Source organism: Schistocerca piceifrons, chromosome 2, assembly GCF_021461385.2.
Source record: "Schistocerca piceifrons isolate TAMUIC-IGC-003096 chromosome 2, iqSchPice1.1, whole genome shotgun sequence".
Classification (NCBI taxonomy): Eukaryota; Metazoa; Arthropoda; class Insecta; order Orthoptera; family Acrididae; genus Schistocerca; species Schistocerca piceifrons.
In genome coordinates, this window is record NC_060139.1 from 898822355 (window position 1) to 898841927 (window position 19573).

General features: G+C 44.4%; 1 protein-coding gene across 1 annotated transcript in view; it reads left to right on the plus strand.

Annotated features, from left to right (window-relative positions):
• Positions 1-7015: 7015 nt before the first annotated feature.
• The window catches only part of LOC124776765 (glutathione S-transferase-like), a 335310-nt gene continuing 322752 nt past the window's right edge, over positions 7016-19573 (plus strand). Inside the window, exon 1 of the mRNA XM_047251904.1 lies at positions 7016-7099. The gene's annotated coding sequence lies outside the window, so the exon portion shown is untranslated. The remainder of the gene's footprint in view (positions 7100-19573) is intronic.

Genomic DNA, 19573 nt, shown 5'->3' on the forward strand with positions numbered 1-19573 from the left:
ACACTGGACCTCCGTGAGTACCTGCACTATAATTATAACCATTTGGTACAAAGGGCTGTCAAATGAAATGAAATGAGACTGCCAGAAAGAAGAAAGTAAAATGTTTATTATCTCAAAGGCAATCGCCATAACTGTTAACGCATTTATCCACTGTGAGACAAGACGGTCAATACCTTCATGGAAAAAATGTTTGCCTACAGAACCATGATTGTACCCAGGCATGCACCTCTTTGTCCAAAGCAAATCGACGAACATGAATATCTTACTTCAGGGTTCAAAAAATAAGGAAATCCCATGTGAAAAGATCGGGGCTGTGTGGAGGATTTGTAACGACTTCCCGTGCGAAACTGCTGCAGCGTAGTAAAAACAGTCTTGTGAACACATGGTGTCCCCCACCACGTTGCACGAGTCTCGCTGGGAAGTCTTTGCAAATTCTCCATAGAATCCCGATCCCCCCACGCGATTTCCATATTTTTGGAGCCCTGATCGTGGCCGCCGATTTGCTTCTGACGAACAAGGGCAAGCCTGGCTACAATCATGGTTCCTCAGGCAACCGCAAACATTTTTATGTGAAGGCATTGACCGTCTTCTAAACAGTTGGATAAATGTATTTACACTTATGGTGATTACTTTTCAGATAATAAACAGTTCACTTATTTTTTCCCACCTGTCTCGTTTTCATCTGAGTGCCCCTTGTAAATTCCACGTGTCCTCCCACGCTAAGACCATTTTTCAACAAAAGTGACGCATTGTTAGAAGAGAGTACATGTTCCGGGTTTCCCACAGACACAATTCTGTTGTGGTATGAAGGGCAAGCGCATCATCATATGTGAATGAACTGGCTCGGCAGCAGGAAATGTTCTCCAAAGGTAAAGTTCTTCGGCAGTAGATTCTTGTTGGCAAAACATCTAAGTTGCTCATTAATTAACCATGAAATTATGGCAGTGTATGGACCAAATACAATGTGGCATCCAGTCGTTAAATGTTGCTAACAGTTTGACCAGAGCGGCACAGACTTTGATGTTGATCGGGAGAGGAGGTTATCGACATCGACCACAGACGACCATCTCCATGTTATTGAGGAACTGAGTCACCGGAACCGCGGGGGAAAGAAGATTTTATAATGATAGCGACATTCACACATAGGTTCTCAAATGGCTTCGTGACCAAGCAGACAATTTCTATCGCTGGGGAATTGAATCCGAACACTGGCTTCTCTATTTTTGTGCCGATTTGTAATTCGTCAGTGCTGTTTCACAGTGACTGGTTTTAGTATTGTGAGTTGTTGGTGAAATTGTTTTCGCAGATCTGTGTGAATCTTATGGTTATGAATGAGCAGTTATTTTAATGCTGTCTGCGTACTGGATTTGCTGAGGGGGTTGCGAACGGACATCAGTTCGGTTGGGGTGCAGCAGCGAGCAGGTCCGGGCAGCGCGTGGGCAAGCCAGGGCCGCTGGCAGTGTGCTGTCACTGCTTCAACGAGGGGGGGTAGCTGCGAGGGCGACGACTTCGTTGCACACCGAACCCTGGACGTTTAAGTTGAGTGAAGAGTTAACTGCTAATGCAACCTCGACTATTCTGAGATCTCGCCTTCGGTCGGCGGGTTGTTGCCTCCAGGGCCACTGAGCCCTGTTAATTGGTCGGTCGGCACTTAAGTTGCCCATAGTTTGAGTTGCCATTCAGTTACGTGAGTACAACTCTTGGCTGCCTGTCTCACCTTAACCTTGAGTTGAGTTACCTTTCCAGGGCGACCCTTGGAACGCTTGCTGAGAACCGCTTGTCCTGATTCCCTAGATTGTGATGTTTGTTTGTTTTAAGGATATTTGTAGTTTTCTAATTATTGTTGGTGTGGCCTTGCCGACACTAACACAGTTTATTAAGATTGTTTAAAAAGAGTTTTAGTATTTTTAACGTGTAATTGCCCACCTTATTGGTAATTCAGCCTTTCAGCCGTTGTGTATTCTGAAATTGCTTGTGGCCTTCAGCCGACGAATAAATTTGAACCTTTCTTAATAAGGCCTTCAGCTTTTGATTGTTTGTAACACTGTTTGTGGCCTACAGCCGACAAAAAATTATTTGATTCCTTTTAGTAAGGCCTGCTGTCAGTCTTTTAAAATGATAGTTGAGAGTTATTTTTTTAAATAAAGTGTATGTGTTTTCTGTGCAACCAACGGTAACTGATTAGGCCCCGTCCAAACCTTTCCCTGCTTTCCGTAGGTCCCACGTCTCAGAAACTAAGGATTGAAAAATGAATACCGAGGACATCCTGTGGCGAGCAACGCGTTTCGTCTGTTATAAATCGTTCTGCTTCATACGGTTTCGGTTGTTCATGACCCAAGGGAAATATCAGTTCAGTGGTGGTTTGGCAATAGGAAAACGCTATGACGGTCTATGAACTAGGACACAAGGACAAGCCTCTACGAGGAGTTAACAAACGCCCACTCGCTCGCCAGAAAGCAGTCTGCCAACTGAGCTACCCAATAAAGATACACGAACAGTCCTCACAGCTTTACTTCCGCCAGTGACTCGTTGTTTATTTGTTGTTATTTCTGGTGTTGCAGTTGGCCAGCAGTGTACGAAGTTCACTGAATAAAATGGTAAAAAATTGTTAAGTTTTCAGCTAAAATAGCCTTCTATTGACAAAATCAAAACTTTTCACCATGTCCTAGTGGCTTCTCTGAGCAGATTCCTTCCTCCTCTCTGTTTGAAGAGTAATCTTAATTAGATTGTCAAAAGTCTTTTTTCCAAAAGCCATGAATAAATGTGCTAAACAGCTGAATTACCTCGGCTTAACCTTTTCACGGTGGAAAACGGCCTCTGTTCAAGATCGCAATTTTTTTCTGATGGCAGCGGAGCCTTATCATCTTTGGCGTATTTACTGCCTGTGCGTTAGGTAAGGAAGAGGTTTCAGACTTTATTTGTAGGTGTTGGGCACACAAAGGTGTCCTTTCGTCTGTATGGATGGTGGACGTAATTGTTTTTGAAAACTGTGATTCGTACTTGAATTAAGGTTATTTAGTGTCCTGCCGGTGCGACTGCATCGTCTGCCAGGATGGCTCATGGCACGTTATACTGGTGCCGTCATTGAGGAAGGATTGTGCCTACTATCGCTAACTGATGAGTGGTGTGACGTAGCGTGTCGATCTTGTCAAACAGCTTTTGGGCTTTTTTGGCACTTTTTGGCGCAAGTATTTTTCGTGGAGTGCATCATCGAGTTCCTTTGTCCTTATCCTCCGATGTGCTCTGAGGATCCATCGGAGACATTTGTTTGTGTGACTCGGAGCTTCTTGAAATTGTTGTCGCAAATTGTCCCCTAGGAAGTCGCTCCACAGAGCAGTGTGGGCTCCACCGTGGCTCGCTGTAGTCTCATCTTCGTGCCAACATTCAGATCCTTAGCCTCGAGGAGGGGGATGAGAAGTCTCAACATTCTTAGTTTGGATTTTTTTCTTTTCTGCGACGGTAATGAGTGAAGAGTAGTTTCATGTCTAGGTGTTTTGCCACCGAGGACCAAGGAATAGGTTGGTTTCCGATGTGGAGCCTCGTACGGACCATTCGGCGTCTTGTGAAAATAATGGCCACTGTTTTATCTCGCCGACCGCGGTGGCCGAGCGGTTCTAGGCGCTTCAGTCCGAAACCGCGCGACTGGCTACGATTGCAGGTTCGAATCCTGCCTCGGGCACGGATGTGTGTGAGGTCCTTAGGTTAGTTAGGTTTAAGTAGTTCTAAGTTCTAGGGGACTGATGACCTCAGATGTTAAGTCCCATACTGCTCAGAGCCATATGAACCATTTTTTAACTTTGAACATAGCTGCTAAATTTCAGTGACCGTGTCAGAATTATATTAGAACAAATAAGACTCGGTCACAAATATTAAGTCAAAACTGACCAGGCTGCGACGCTACTATGAGCGTCGTCTTCAGACTTAGACTAACTGTTCTAAAACATATTAAGTATATAATACATTAATAAAATTAAAGTTTGTACTGACTGGAAAAAAAATTTAGTACTTACAAGTCACATATTAAAAAAAAAGTTTTCCATTCCTTTCATAGGAACCATTTCCTATCAGATTTAGCGCATGCTTCGCAACAAATACAACTGCAATGTTGCCATCTCTACTAATAATATTCTAAAGAGAAACTTCATTCATAATTTGAAATCCATTCGCTCCCCTACAGAAAGTTCTGGCGTTTATAAGATCATCTGCGACACCTGCTCCTCCTGTTATACAGGGTGTTACCAAAAGGTACGGCCAAACTTTCAGGAAACATTCCTCACACACAAAGAAAGAAAATATGTTATGTGGAGATGTGTCCGGAAACGCTTACTTTCCATGTCAGAGCTCATTTTATTACTTATCTTCAAATCACATTAATCATGGAATGGAAACATACAGCAACAGAAAGTACCAGCGTGACTTCAAACACTTTGTTACAGGAAATGTTCAAAATGTCCTCCATTAGCGAGGATACATGCATCCACCCTCCGTCGCATGGAATCCCTGATGCGCTGATGCAACCCTGGAGAATGGCGTATTGTATCACAGCCGTCCACAATACGAGCACGAAGAGTCTCTACATTTGGTACCGGGGTTGCGTATACAAGAGCTTTCAAATGCCCCCATAAATGAAAGTCAAGAGGGTTGAGGTCAGGAGAGCGTGGAGGCCATGGAATTGGTCCGCCTCTAACAATCCATCGGTCACCGAATCTGTAGTTGAGAAGCGTACAAACACTTTGACTGAAATGTACAGGAGCTCCATCGTGCATGAACCACATGTTGTGTCGTACTTGTAAAGGCACATGTTCTAGTAGCACAGGTAGATTATCCCGTATGAAATCATGAAAACGTGCTCGATTGAGCGTAGGTGGAAGAAATTAAAATGAGCTCTAATATGGAAATTAAGCGTTTCCGGACACATGTCCACATAACATCTTTTCTTTATTTGTATGTGAGGAATGTTACCTGAAAGTTTGGCCATACCTTTTTGTAACACCCAGTATAGGGCAAATTGGACGTGCTTTCACCATCAGATATAAAGAACATCTTTTAAGAACGGCACCAGTCCCCTAAATTCATTCTTTGCCGATCATCTCTAATTTACTGGGCACGTGCCTAAAGCCATAGGCGATAACAATATTCTGCATACCGAAAAGAAGGGGCGTAGGTTAGATGTTTTAGAGGAATTGGCGATTTTCAAACATCTCTCTCGTCACGATGGCCTCATTCTCAACGAACAGCTGCAGCTGCGAAATAAAAACTTTTCCGACTGTATAAATCCATTGCTTGATCTTTGATTCAGATTTCCTCAGGCAGTTTACCGAAATGTTTTTTTCCTGTTACATCTTTGTTGTTTTCTTGCATGTCATAACTAACGTTTTTTTACGTTACAAAATGTATTCTGTTTAAAGCTGATAAATATGTAACTTCATCCTCTTATTATTAATGCTTACGTTATGTCTGAATCAGCTGCATCAGAATTTCATGTGTCTAATTTTGAATGTAAACGAAGACAGTAACTTGTTTTCGAAAGAACAGTTACTGTTGATGACCGTGCAGCTTTTCCCTGGTATAAATGAAGACTAACTGAAAACCTCAGCTGCCGACAGGTGTTGTTGATATACCTCGATGTGGACAGATGAAAATGCGTGCCCCGACCGGGACTCGAACCCGGGATCGCCTGCTTACATGGCAGACGCTCTGTCCATTTGAGCCACCGAGCACACAGATCAATAGCGCGACTGCAGGGACGCTTCCCGTGAGACTCACATTCCCAACTGTCCACAATTCTACATATGTATTGTACCTTATAGACATTAGCCCACCCACTCACTATTCGCGCACGCTTTGGCGATTCCAGTAAGAGTTTGGGCAACCTGTGCGCATTCGCACAGACGAAGGTCAATGGATAGGTAGCCTTTAACTATATATACGAAGACAGAACTGCGCGAGTAATGAATGGGTGGGCAAATGTCTATAAGGTACAATACATATGTAGAATTGTGGACAGTTGGGAATGTGAGTCTCACGGGAAGCGTGCAAGGGATAAGTCCCCGCAGTCGCGCTATTCATCTGTGTCCTCGGTGCCTCAGATGGATAGAGCGTCTGCCATGTAAGCAGGAGATCCCGTGTTCGAGTCCCGGTCGGGGCACGCATTTTCAGCCGTCCACATAGAGGTATATCAACAACACCTGTCGGCAGCTGAGGTTTTCATTTAGTCATCATTTAATATTGAATGTACAGTAGCCTAGTTGTTTCTGCGGCTACTAGATGGCGCTCGTAGCAACACCATGTTTACTTGCCCACACTTTCTAACGTGGGCACCTCAGTCTTCTTGCAAACCTTGTTCACCAAAGTACGAGTAGCCCTTAGCGGCTCGCCATCTTACTTACAACTATTCATGACGTCGTATTTCCAGCTTAGGTCTTTTTTAATATGTGACTTGTAAGTACCGCATCTGTTTCCAGTCAGTATAAACTTTAATTTTATTAATGTATTATATACTTAATATGTTTTAGAACAGTTCGTCTAAGTCTGAAGACGACGCTCATAGTAGTGTCGAAACCTGGTCAATTTTGACTTAATATTTGTGACCGAGGGCTTATTTGTTCTAATATAACATTTTCTAACTGTTTTATCCGAGGCGACGGTAGATCACAGTTTCCTAAAACCAGACTCTTGCACGGAGATAAAAAGGCCTGGCAGTAGATTTTTCGCCTTCGATTTATAATTCTTGCATACACTCGGCCCGCCGATTTCTCTGACGTCAGAGCGCCGCCTGTCGCGAGCCAGTGGGTGCATTTCGTGCGGCCACAAACGGTGAGTCGCGAGAGCACGCTTCGCTGGCCGCTCCGAGGCGCCGTGCGGAAGCGGCAGCAGCAGCCTTAATGACGGCCGTAAAAGCGGAGCGCGCCTAATGCCAGCGGGAATCGATAGGTGTCTCCCGCGTCGGCGGCCGCTGCCGCGACAGCCGACAGCGCGGGGTGGCCCGCCGGCGCCGGCACGGGCAGAAGCAGAAGAGCGCCGGCAGCTGACGCCAGTGGCAGCACCAGCGCATCCACCTGCCGCTTCTGCCCGCCGCCACAGACCGCCGCTGCGCCAGGTGAGGCCGGCGTGTGCTCCTCTGCCTGCTAGACGCACCTAACCCCTAGGCCTAGGGCATTCAACTCTCTCGTATATCCCGGGACCTCCCGTAAACAGCAATTTTTCTTTAGCCTCCCGCCTCCTCCTCCGTCCTCTTCCCTCAGTGTATTTCGTCAGTGATCAGCGTTACCAATGCTAATCCCGCAAAGTACTATCGATAGTTCAAAATCCTGACCTAGATATCTCGAAATATTTTCCTTTCATAATCGGTACAATTGTCGACATGCAGTCTCTGTTTTTTTCCGTTCGTGCTTCTGCGGAAGCGGAGCGGAGAAAGAATGACATAGCCTACGCGTCCAGATGGCTCATGAGACGGGGAATGTTTACTTGTTTCCCGGTCAGTACTGACAACCAATGGATGCACTCGCCTCGTACCGATCAGCAGCTGTGGAATAAATAAAGCACGGAAGTAACAAGGACACGCGAAAGCAGAGTATAGAGACATTCAGGCTGAAACACACTCGTTTCATTATCTACATCTATATCTACATAATCACTCTGCAATTCACATTTAAGTGCTTGGCAGAGGGTTCATCGAACAACAATCATACTATCTCTCTACCATTCCACTCCCGAACAGCGCGCGGGAAAAACGAACATCTAAACCTTTCTGCTCAAGCTCTGATTTCTCTTATTTTATTTTGATGATCATTCCTACCTATTTTCGCATTCGGAAGAGAAAGCTGGTGACTGAAATTTCGTAAATAGATCTCGCCGCGACGAAAAATGTCTTTGCTTTAATGACTTCCATCCCAGCTCGCGTATCATATCTGCCACACTCTCTCCCCTATTACGTGATAATACAAAACGAGCTGCCTTTTTTGCACCCTTTCGATGTCCTCCGTCAATCCCACCTGGTAAGGATCCCACACCGCGCAGCAATATTCTAACAGAGGACGAACGAGTGTAGTGTAAGCTGTCTCTTTAGTGGACTTGTTGCATCTTCTAAATGTCCTGCCAATGAAACGCAACCTTTGGCTCGCCTTCCCCACAATATCATCTATGTGATCTTTCCAACTGAATTTGTTCGTAATTTTAACACCCAGGTACTTAGTTGAATTGACAGCCTTGAGAATTGTACTATTTATCGAGTAATCGAATTCCAACGGATTTCTTTTGGAACTCATGTGGATCATCTCACACTTTTCGTTATTTAGCGTCAACTGCCACCTGCCACACCATACAGCAATCTTTTCTAAATCGCTTTGCAACTGATACTGGTCTTCGGATGACCTTACTAGACGGTAAATTACAGCATCATCTGCGAACAACCTAAGAGAACTGCTCAGATTGTCACCCAGGTCATTTATATAGATAAGGAACAACAGAGGACCCAGGACGCTTCCCTGGGGAACACCTGATATCACTTCAGTTTTGCTCGATGATTTGCCGTCTATTACTACGAACTGCGTCCTTCCTGACAGAAAATCACGAATCCAGTCGCACAACTGAGACAATACCCCAGAGGCCCGCAGCTTCATTAGAAGTCGCTTGTGAGTCTACTTCACACTTGGCTCAGCCAAGCCTACTAGGCCAATGTAAGCGTGACTTCAGCATCGTTTAAGGGATAATGCCGACTACAGCCAACATTCTTGTCTAGAAGTTTATAACTGCACGAAAAAGAAGTGAAGGCGTACTCAAATTTACTCAGATATTTTGGTAACAGCAATAAGGATATAAAAAATGTTGCTGGTGAGTTGGCAGTAGTATGGCGTACTCTGAAACATAATACCGGCTACAGAAGTACGGATTGTGGGAATGAGTTATCGAAAGAGGTCTTCCATAAAGAAATTGTGGAAATGGTTTCGGTCCCAAAAGGTGTTCAGAATTTCATTAATATCATGAAAGATCCAACTCAAATTAGCAATTTTCTCTCTTTTGCAAAGGATGCGTCAAACCAAAAAGCCGGCCTATGTGACCGAGCGGTTCTAGGCGCTACAGTCCGGAACAGCGCTGCTGCTACGGTTTCAGGTTCGAATCCTGCCTCGGGCATGGATGTGTGTGATGTCCTTAGGTTAGTTAGGTTTAATTAGTTCTAAGTCTAGTGGACTGATGACCTCAGATGTTAAGTTCCATAGTGCTTAGAGCCATTTGAACCAACAAAAAAAAATGACCACCAAGTTGTAAGGTACTTTGATTTTTAAAACATGATAAGAAACAGGCTTATGGACTTCATTGAATAGGCTGATGAGACAGCTATCGATGTTCACAGTCTGGCCAAGTGTTCATTGAATTTTCATAACTTAGCTGTAAAGAACCTTACTGCGTGCTGTGCTGGTAATGCAAATGTAAATTACGGGAAATATAAGTCTACGTTCAGATTGCTGCAAGAAGACAACAAGCAGATGGTGGAACCAAATGGGCAAATCACGTATCTCATAAAGCTACAAAACTTGCATGTGGTGCGCTAGATACAGATTCTGAAATGCTTCTCTTGAAAATATGTGGGCGTTTGTCTGTGTCACCAGTGCCAAGAAAATGCTATGAAGTTGTGCATTTGAGATTTGCTGCGTTGTTTCTCCCTTAAAATTATGGTCAGATGTTGGTCAACTCCCTTAAAACTACGTTGGTCACCCTAATAACGTGGCCCCCTCCCCCCCCCCCTCCTTTCCCGTCGACTTGCAAGGTAGCAGTAGCAGAAACGCGCATCTCTTTCTGTGTATCGGGAGGCCGGTAAGCATTCCCTGGAAACTCTGTATTAGACGAGAACCTCTCTAAGTGGCATTCAGTCCTTATAGTTTATCTACCCACACCTGACAAGAACACTACTAGTTTGTTTTATGTTACTTAAAAATTCGTGCAGTACCCTCAAGATGTATTTATAGATTAATAATCAGCTTCATCTGCCAGTAATTTTCTTAATCCGCTCTGGTATTGGTCCTACGCTCCCATGCGTTTGCTGGCCGCGGGTGCGGGTGCGATTCCCCATGACTGACTGTCACGACCGCCACCCATTTTATGTTGCCATAATTTTTTGATGGCACCTGAAGATGAAGCGTCAGGCTTCGAAACCGGTTGGGGAATAAATTAAGAAAATTTGAGGCAACTGAAGAGGATTTTTCGTCTATTAGTATGTTCTTCAGTTACGGATGTTAACCTGACCAAATATTTTGTACCTTATGATCTAGCCTGCTCGGAGACGAAACTATGTTAGCTTTCACGGGTACCGATATCCTCTCCTATGTTCATGTTTCCTCTACTTCCCCTCGCCATCCTCCACCTTCCCCCTCGCCTATGCTCTTCATACTGGACGACGAAGCATAGAACTAGTTAACAAATGGACTGTAGCTTGGAAAACGGAAAAAAGGAGTAGTACAGCTACAAACTCATCTTGACTTTTAGCAGCACGTTTCCCACTGCGAGACAGTTTTGTGGCAGATTCATTGTTTTGACGGAAAATGATTTTTTCTCCTGCAAACAACAATTCCCAGCTTCCAGATCAATAAAAAGACGAGAATAATGCTCCTTAGTTATTGTTTTCCCGCTCTGAGGATATTAAATTAAAGGAAAACACCGAGGCCATGATCCTTCCCGCCTTCTTTGGAACCACAGAACTGGCCTCTGTGTATGGGCGTCCCGAAGCAGAGGGTGGGGGTACAGAATTCTGACAGGGCGTTCACGGGAAATGCACCTTTTGTTTGGCGTGGCTGTTATTTATGCGCTGTCTTGCAATAAGATGGATGTGAAGATTTACAGAACTTTGCCAAAATAGAGTCCCCAAACCTTTATTTTTCCCTACCTCTTACAGCCTTTATCGAACTGCAGAAATGGGCCGTTCCAACCCGCTGGCGCCCAAATTTCAGCGCCTATTCCCAGCAAAAATTATATATCTACATGCTCAAAATGCGTCCCCAATTCCCACAAAAACACCCTCTCTATTCCTGCACATCTTAATCACAACTGTGTTTTACCATCTGTCTATCATCAAAGAAGATCCGTTACGACTTGCTGAGAGTACATTCAGTTTTATGATCGTATATGTGTTCAACTGGGCTTTACCTACACACCGAAATGCACCTATTAAAATAGGAAATACGCATTTCAGGGCTAGAAGAGGCTAGTGTAGCTGTGGGCGTTCTGGGACAAAGGATGATCCCACTCCTTCCCCTCCTCCTCTGTTGTTCTGGAGCAAAGGGACCCCTCTATTGTTGTGGAGAACGGGCATTTTTTCCTTCCCTCTCCATTACACTGGAATAAATGAGTATTGTCTCCCAAGGTCACGCCTTCCCCTTACCATTCTGGCACAGAGAAATTGCCAGATGTATAAAATGACAGAAAACTCTAACAGCTTAGAAAATTCAAATATAACCCAATTGTGCTACTGGTATTACCCAACCATATGACATCACAATCCAAGATTGGTGGCCAAGAGATAAACCATGCCCTGGTCAGTTGTTCTATGTGCAGAACTCAAGATGGCCAATCAGTTTTTCCCTGATGTCACATACGAGGTGCATTCAAGTTCTAAGGCCTCCGATTTTTTTTCTCCAGACTGGAAAGAGATAGAAACATGCGCATTGTTTTAAAATGAGGCCACGTTCATTGTCAATATGTCCCAGAGATGGCAGCACCATACGGCAGATGGAATTTTACCGCCAGCGGCGAGAATGAGAACTGTTTTAAATACTTAAAATGGCGACGTTTTCCTTGCTTGAACAGCGTGCAATCATTCGTTTTCTGAATTTGCGTGGTGTGAAACCAATTGAAATTCATCGACAGTTGAAGGAGACATGTGGTGATGGAGTTATGGATGTGTCGAAAGTGAGTTCGTGGGTGCGACAGTTTAATGAAGGCAGAACATCGCGTGACAACAAACCGAAACAACCTCGGGCTCGCACAAGCCGGCCTGACGACGTGATCGAGAAAGTGGAGAGAATTGTTTTGGGGGATCGCGGAATGACTGTTGAACAGATCGCCTCCAGAGTTGGCATTTCTGTGGGTTCTGTGCACTCAATCCTGCATGACGACCTGAAAATGCGAAAAGTGTCATCTAGGTGGGTACCACGAATGCTGACGGACGACCACATGGCTGCCCGTGTGGCATGTTGCCAAGCAATGTTGACGCACAATGACAGCATGAATGGGACTTTCTTTTCGTCGGTTATGACAATGGATGAGTCGTGAATGACATTTGTCAATCCAGAAACAAAGCGCCAGTCAGCACAATGGAAGCACACAGATTCACCGCCACCAAAAAAATTTCGGGTAACCGCCAGTGCTGAAAAAATGATGGAGTCCATTTTCTGGGACAGCGAGGACGTAATCCTTACCCATTGCGTTCCAAAGGGCACTATGGTAACAGGTGCATCCTACGAAAATGTTTTGAAGAACAAATTCCTTCCTGCACTGCAACAAAAACGTCTGGGAAGGGCTGCGCATGTGCTGTTTCACCAAGACAACGCACCCGCACACCGAGCTAACGTTACGCAACAGTTTCTTCGTGATAACAACTTTGAGGTGATTCCTCACGCTCCATACTCATCTGACCTGGCTCCTAGTGACTTTCGGCTTTTTCCAACAATGAAAGACACTCTCCGTGGCCGCACATTCACCAACCGTGCTGTTATTGCCTCAGCAATTTTCCAGTGGTCAAAACAGACTCCTAAAGAAGCCTTCGCCACTGCCATGGAATCATGGCGTCAGCGTTGTGAAAAATGTGTACGTCTGCAGGGCGATTACGTCGAGAAGTAACGCCAGTTTCACCGATTTCGGGTGAGTAGTTAAGTAGAAAAAAAATATCGGAGGCCTTAGAACTTTAATGCACCTCGTACCACTTGTCCAAAGCTAACATCCAGGTGCCTTAAATCAAACAATTTCCCCCCATTTCTCTAACACTGCAGCTTAAACAATTGTCACCCTAAGTTTAGATCTGACTTGTCCTCAGTTTACGTCCACTCATGCTCTGCTTAAACAACAGCCACCACTGATGGTATAGGATGGGAGTGTTTATGATGTTACAGTTCACTTGCCTTAACTTTAAGTCAACTTGTGCTATGACTAAACAATTTCCCCCACGCTTCTCATGGTACAGTTTGTACAATCCCCCACCCCCCTCCCACTCTAGGCACTGTGAGTTTAAAGTGTTGGGACATTCAAGAAATCTGTAAGTACTAAATTTAAAATGGCAATAAATCCATTTTCCCTAGGTTTAATATGATGATAAACGCTTTGGTTGCCAGAAACAGACCACTTGTCCTAACATTAAAACTGAATAGCTTACTGATGCATTCAGTATGGTTGTCAGTCACTCTCACTGTCATGTGTCGTAGGCTAGGAATATGAAGAGAATACATGGTGCCCATGCTGCACCATTCCAAACACTGGACCATTGGTGCTGGGTTATGTCAACTCTGTCTGCTGCTGTTGCCACATCAAGTCTGTGGCTTGTGTTGCTGTGGGCCATAGCAGAACATGCTAATGTGTTCGTTCTGTAGTTATCCACTCAGACTGGCTGCCTATGTCAACTCAACACCAATTCTGCTCAGGCCTTCACTGAGCACTGCGTGATTTCAGCAGTCACCCAGAAAAACAGACTCCATCCATGTTAGGCTGCTTTGTCCAACACTATGCGAGTCCGGTCTTGTCGATGCCACATCATCAGTTCAGGAAGCAGAAAATGGTTTGTTACTGACTGTATGCTAAAGGTAGTGTGCATATACACATAGTAAAAATAGTTTCGCATCACCCTAGTTCCCAGTACTCCTGAAGACAGACGTTGACTGTGGATATTGAATCACAGTCACAGTCCCTTTGAATGTTCAGAGGTGTCAATAAACCCACCCAAAGATGTAAACAACCAAGCACGAGCAGCGCCTATTAGACGGAGGGGGTCCGATAGCCAATCAGTTCCAGTCATTCCACCAGGAAGGAGGAGGTACACGGCTCTTGTTGTCCCTTGTTCGACCATGCCTAGACGGTCAGTACCGCGGTTCGATCGCGTTAGTATTGTTACTTTGTGCCGGGAAGGGCTCTCAACAAGGGAAGTGTGTAGACGTCTCGCAGTAAACCAAAGCGATGTTGTTCGGACATGGGGGAGATACAGAGAGACAGGAACTGTCGATTACATGCTTCGCTCAGGCTGCCAAAGGGCTACAACTGCAATGGATCACCGCTGCCTACGGATTATGGCTCGGAGGAACCCTGACAGCAACACCACCATGTTGAATAATGCTTTTCGTGCAGCCACAGGACGTCGTGTTATGACTCAAACTGTGGGCAATTGGCAGCATGATGCGCAACTTCACTTCCAACGTCTATGGCGAGGTCCATCTTTGAAACCACGACACCATGCAGCGCGGTACAGATAGGCCCAATGTCCGCATCTCGTGGTCGTGCGGTAGCGTTCTCGCTTCCCACGCCCGGGTTCCCGGGTTCGATTCCCGGCGGGGTCAAGGATTTTCTCTGCCTCGTGATGACTGGGTGTTGTGTGCTGTCCTTAGGTTAGTTCGGTTTAAGTAGTTCTAAGTTCTAGGGGACTGATGACCATAGATGTTAAGTCCCATAGTGCTCAGAGCCATTTAGATAGGCCCAACAACATGCCGAATAGCCCGCTCAGGATTAGCATCATGTTCTCTTCACCAATGAGTGTCGCATATGCCTTCAACCAGACAGTCGTCGGAGACCTGTTTGGAGGATATCCAGTCAGGCTGACCCGCCTTAGACACACTGCCCAGCGAGTGCAGCAAGGTGGAGGTTCCCAGCTGTTTTGGGGTGTTATTATGTGGGGCCGACGTCATGGAAGGCGCCGTAAGGGATGTATGATACGTGAATGCTATTCTCCGACCGATAGTGCAGCCATATCGGCAGCATATTGGCGAGGCATTCGTCTTCATGAACGACAATCCGCGCACCCATCGTGCACATCTTGTGAATGACTTCCTTCAGGATAACGACATCGCTCGACTAGAGTGACCAGCGTGTTCTCCAGACATGAACCCTACCGAATATGCCTGGGATAGATTGAAAAGGGTTGTTTATGAACAGCGTGATCCAACAACCACTCTGAGGGAGCTATGCCGAATCGCCGTTGAGAAGTGGGGCAGTGGACCAACAGTGCCTTGATGAACGTGCGGATAGTATGCCACGACGAATACATGCATACATAAGACGATGTGCTACTGGGTATTAGAGGTACCGGTGTGAACAGCAATCTGGACCCCCACCTCTGAAAGTCTCGCGGTATGGTGGTACAACAGGCAATGTGTGGTTTTCATGAGCAATAAAAAGGGCGGAAATGATGTTTATGTTGAGCTCTGTTCCAATTTTCGGTACAGGTTCCAGAACTCTCGGAAAGAAGGTGATGCAAAACATTTTTTGATGTGTGTGTTTTAACGCTTAATGCTCTGACTCTAGAGTTGTCCTTCATTCTGTTGTTCTGCGTGGCATTTGGTGTTGAGAGCCAATACCTCTGCAACCATGGCGCCAGTTGCGCCGCTGGCATAAATCTGGTCTAATATTCCATATCTTGTTCTTCTGGTGACAGTGCGGAACTGTATTGAATGCTGATGTGAAATAAAGGAACATGAGATCAACAGAAAACTCCATATCCGCCACCATACGGGAGCATGAATGAATAGAATGAGTTTCCTCACTATTGGGAACAACATGTTGATTGCTAGGAACTCTTCAGTATAGTAGCTCGTTGGAGATTTGATCCAAACCACCACGCCCCAAGCATTAAAGGTCGATCCCTTTGACACTGCAGAAATCTATATTTATCGTGATTTTCTGCTTCAAATGCGACAGTTCAGTCGAAGTTAGACGTTAAAAGTATACGAAATAACCGTTATAACAATTAGTGTCAACATAGACACCAGTATCTACCATCATCTAGAGTCGTGTGCCGCACTGAGTGACCGCCTGGTTGAGGCGCCATGTCACGGACTGCGCAGCTCCTCCTGCCGGAGGTTCGAGTCCTCCCTCGGGCATGGGTGTGAGTGTTGTTCTTAGCATAAGTTAGTTTAAGTAGTGTGCAAGCAAGTCTAGGGGCCGATGACCTCAGCAGTTTGTTCCCTTAGGAATACACGCACACACACACACACACACACACACACACACACACACACACACACACACACACACACAGAGAGAGAGAGAGAGAGAGAGAGAGAGAGAGAGAGAGAGAGAGACGGAGAGAGAGTGAGTGAGTGAGTGAGTGAGTGAGAGAGAGAGACAGAGAGAGAGACAGAGAGAGAGAGAGAGAGAGAGAGAGAGAGTCGTGAACGAATGGAGCGAGCTTCCTCATTCTCACTGTTAAGAACAACCTGCCATTTGACAGGAAGTGCTCAATGCAAACATAACTCTAGTGTAATACGCTGTATTTTACGCTTGTGCTTACGCCACAGAACTGTATTTTCCGCTGACCAGAAGTTGGGAAACACAATATCTGCAGCCTTTTGGATCTCATGCACAAACAGAGCAAGCCGACTTTCTACGACCATTGCTTATGGAATGCATGTATGCATATTGATACTGTGTATTTCATTTCACCTACACATCTCCACGTATTTCAAACCTGCTTTTAGTTTCAATCAATACATACAGTTACAGGTCATTTTTTCACAGTTCACTAGCCAATGTGATGAAAGCAGACTCCATGGCGAAAACAGACAAGCATCTGAGACCTGAACTTACCAGTACGCTGTACTGACGTCGAAAACAAGAACAGAACAGACCATCAGCTCAGCACAGTCTCTCTCTCGACGTAATTGTCAAGCAATAGGCTAGAAAAATGTGTACACAGCGCTCACAGACTCTCATCAGTTCCTGTCACTGACTCAAAGTCTCTCCACCTATGAAACTAAATGACTTGATTTATATCCAAGATCTTTGTACATATACCAGATCTGATAGGCAAATGGTGTACTTAGCATTCTCCCAGATGCATCTTTGTTTGATGGGCTTCAACGTCAGGAGGAACATAACTTTGTTCTTCAATATTACGTCTAAATCAAGGAATTTTCACGTTGAAATAGATTTTCCAGCTATTTGTATCTAACCTAAAACAGTCACGTTCCACATAATCACACTTCTAAGGTCGAGATTTGTAGCTTAGCAGAAGTAGCGTGAAAGGTTTGTTCTTATGAGTGTTGCAAATAGTTCTGGACGTGTCAGAATAGCCCTTCTGATTGGAAAAATACATGCATTGCTGTAAACTAGATGAACAGTGACAAGCGTCACAGGTTTGTGATTTAAGAAGACAAAGGGCACCATCCAAGATAGTAGAACATCAGATGGTCATGGGCTGCATAGTTTAGTCATACAGAAAGGCCTTACATTTTTCATTGAAATAAGTGAATTTAGCGCCAAAATCAAATTGCATAAGAGAGTCGAAAGGGAAGTACTCAGACTGAAAGCGGTAGCTGTGTTGGTCTACAGAGTGAAAATCTATAAGCATGGTATGGAATCTAACATTTCCAATATTTCTAATCCATTTTCGACGGAGAGTGGTGTGCTCCTTCAGCGAGGGGTTTGTGTAGGAAGCCTTTTGTTACCCAAAGTTGTTAATGGTAATGGGATCGAGGATCCACTGTTATGGCTTACATTGAACTCCACATGTTGAATTCTTTCTGTGGGTGCATTCAGATCAGGTTAACTGATGACTACAACATCAGTGTAAGTGACCCTCAAAGCACTGCAACACGATTTAAGCTTTATAACATAGATAGTTCCTTGGGTGCTTGTGCAGGAGGTCTTTTGCTGGTCACAGCAGCGAGTTTCAGGAGATGTGACGTAAACTGAACACATATGTGGATTTGGAGAAGTTCCAAAAGCCTACTAGTTTGTAGGACGTTGAGCTATGTTTGACTATAGTTAGAATTTGAAACATTTCTGACAATTGTCAAACTTATATTCCTTCAAAATTGTGGGGAGTTTGATTTTACGAAGGCTGCAACGAAATTTTTCAGAGTTTGAAGTTCAGACTTGGAGCAGTAATATGGTGGGGAATTTAACAATTCTTGTGCCACACAGCGGAGACTACAACACTTCATCACACACATCTACATGTTACAGGAAAATTGTAACCAACTGTAACAAACTGTAGGTACTACCCCAACTGCAACAAAATGCCCCTCCCAGCTGTAACAAATTGCCACAAAACTGTAACAAAGTGTCTCAAAACTGTAAGAAACTGTCCCTGAACTGCAACAGACTGCCCCAAAACTGTAACAAATCTCCCACTCCCTCCAAAACTGTAACAAAGTACATCTCAGTACACGTAAATTTGTATAACTTTGCGTGCAGAAGTGTCAAAAACGATTATAACTGCCATTGCATAATTGCGATGTGTAGCTCTCAAACACTGACAGTGTTAATGGATTACCATACAATGTGTGTGTGGAGAGTTACCAACCATAATTGGACACATACAAAAATTAGAATACCATGCAGGGCACTCACTTTCAGGAATCTATGTGAAATCGAATATAAAACGTATAAAACGATGATATTTGGAAAACTTGTTACATTATGTTAGAGATTATCATAGTGTAACAACCTGCAGTGTCACGTACAGTTCCTTATTTTGTACTGTCATCGTGAAAGCAGCATGAGAAATAATAAAAGAAAAGAGAGGTAATAGTGCTTTCTTCGGTGAGAAAGACCATTAATAAATATGGAATAAATTGTATGACGCTAAAGCGATTTTGCCAAACAATGAAAATTGATTCTTCTGATGATTCTGATCCGGCTGTGCCTAATGTTTACAAGAAACGTCATTCTTTGTTACAATCTTAATAAAATATCCAAAAGAAGCAGTTGTTGCTGCAGCAATGGCAAGCTGAAGCCAATCCTGTGCTGGGGAAAGCATTTACACCCCCTCGTCAATCTCTACAGAGTATTATTGAAGGACACCTACTGAAAATCGAGAATAAGAAGACGAAGACAGACCATTACAAAGAGGATGAAGAGGACAAAGACATTAAACACAAAGAAAACAATTTATTTATGAATGTGGAAGGCAGTGATTTTAGAGGAGGAGGAGGAGATGATGATGATGATGATATCATTTAGCTGTATAAGACTGTCTGGGGAAAACCACATATATTGGTAATCGGTCTGTAAGTTTAATCAAGCATTTGATAAAAGAAGGAGTAGAGAATTTGAAAGAAAGGCATGTCTACTGAGCCTGATTTTCTTAAGAACTCCCAAATTCTATAAGTATTCATCAAAAGATATAGAAATGTAAGGCAAAATATTATGTATGACAGAAGACTCCGAGAAAGCCAAAGCCAAAGGAGTAAGAACAAAAACCAGCATCATTCCGTACTGTGAACAACATCACGTACAGTCATCTCAAACTATGATGCATAGATCGGGCACTGAGTCCGACCGACGTATAGTGCCCCACGCTGAATATCATGTCCGGAACACGTAGCACAGTGCACGAAGAGGGCCTTGCATTTGACACGCCCAACTACACACTGCACAGTTC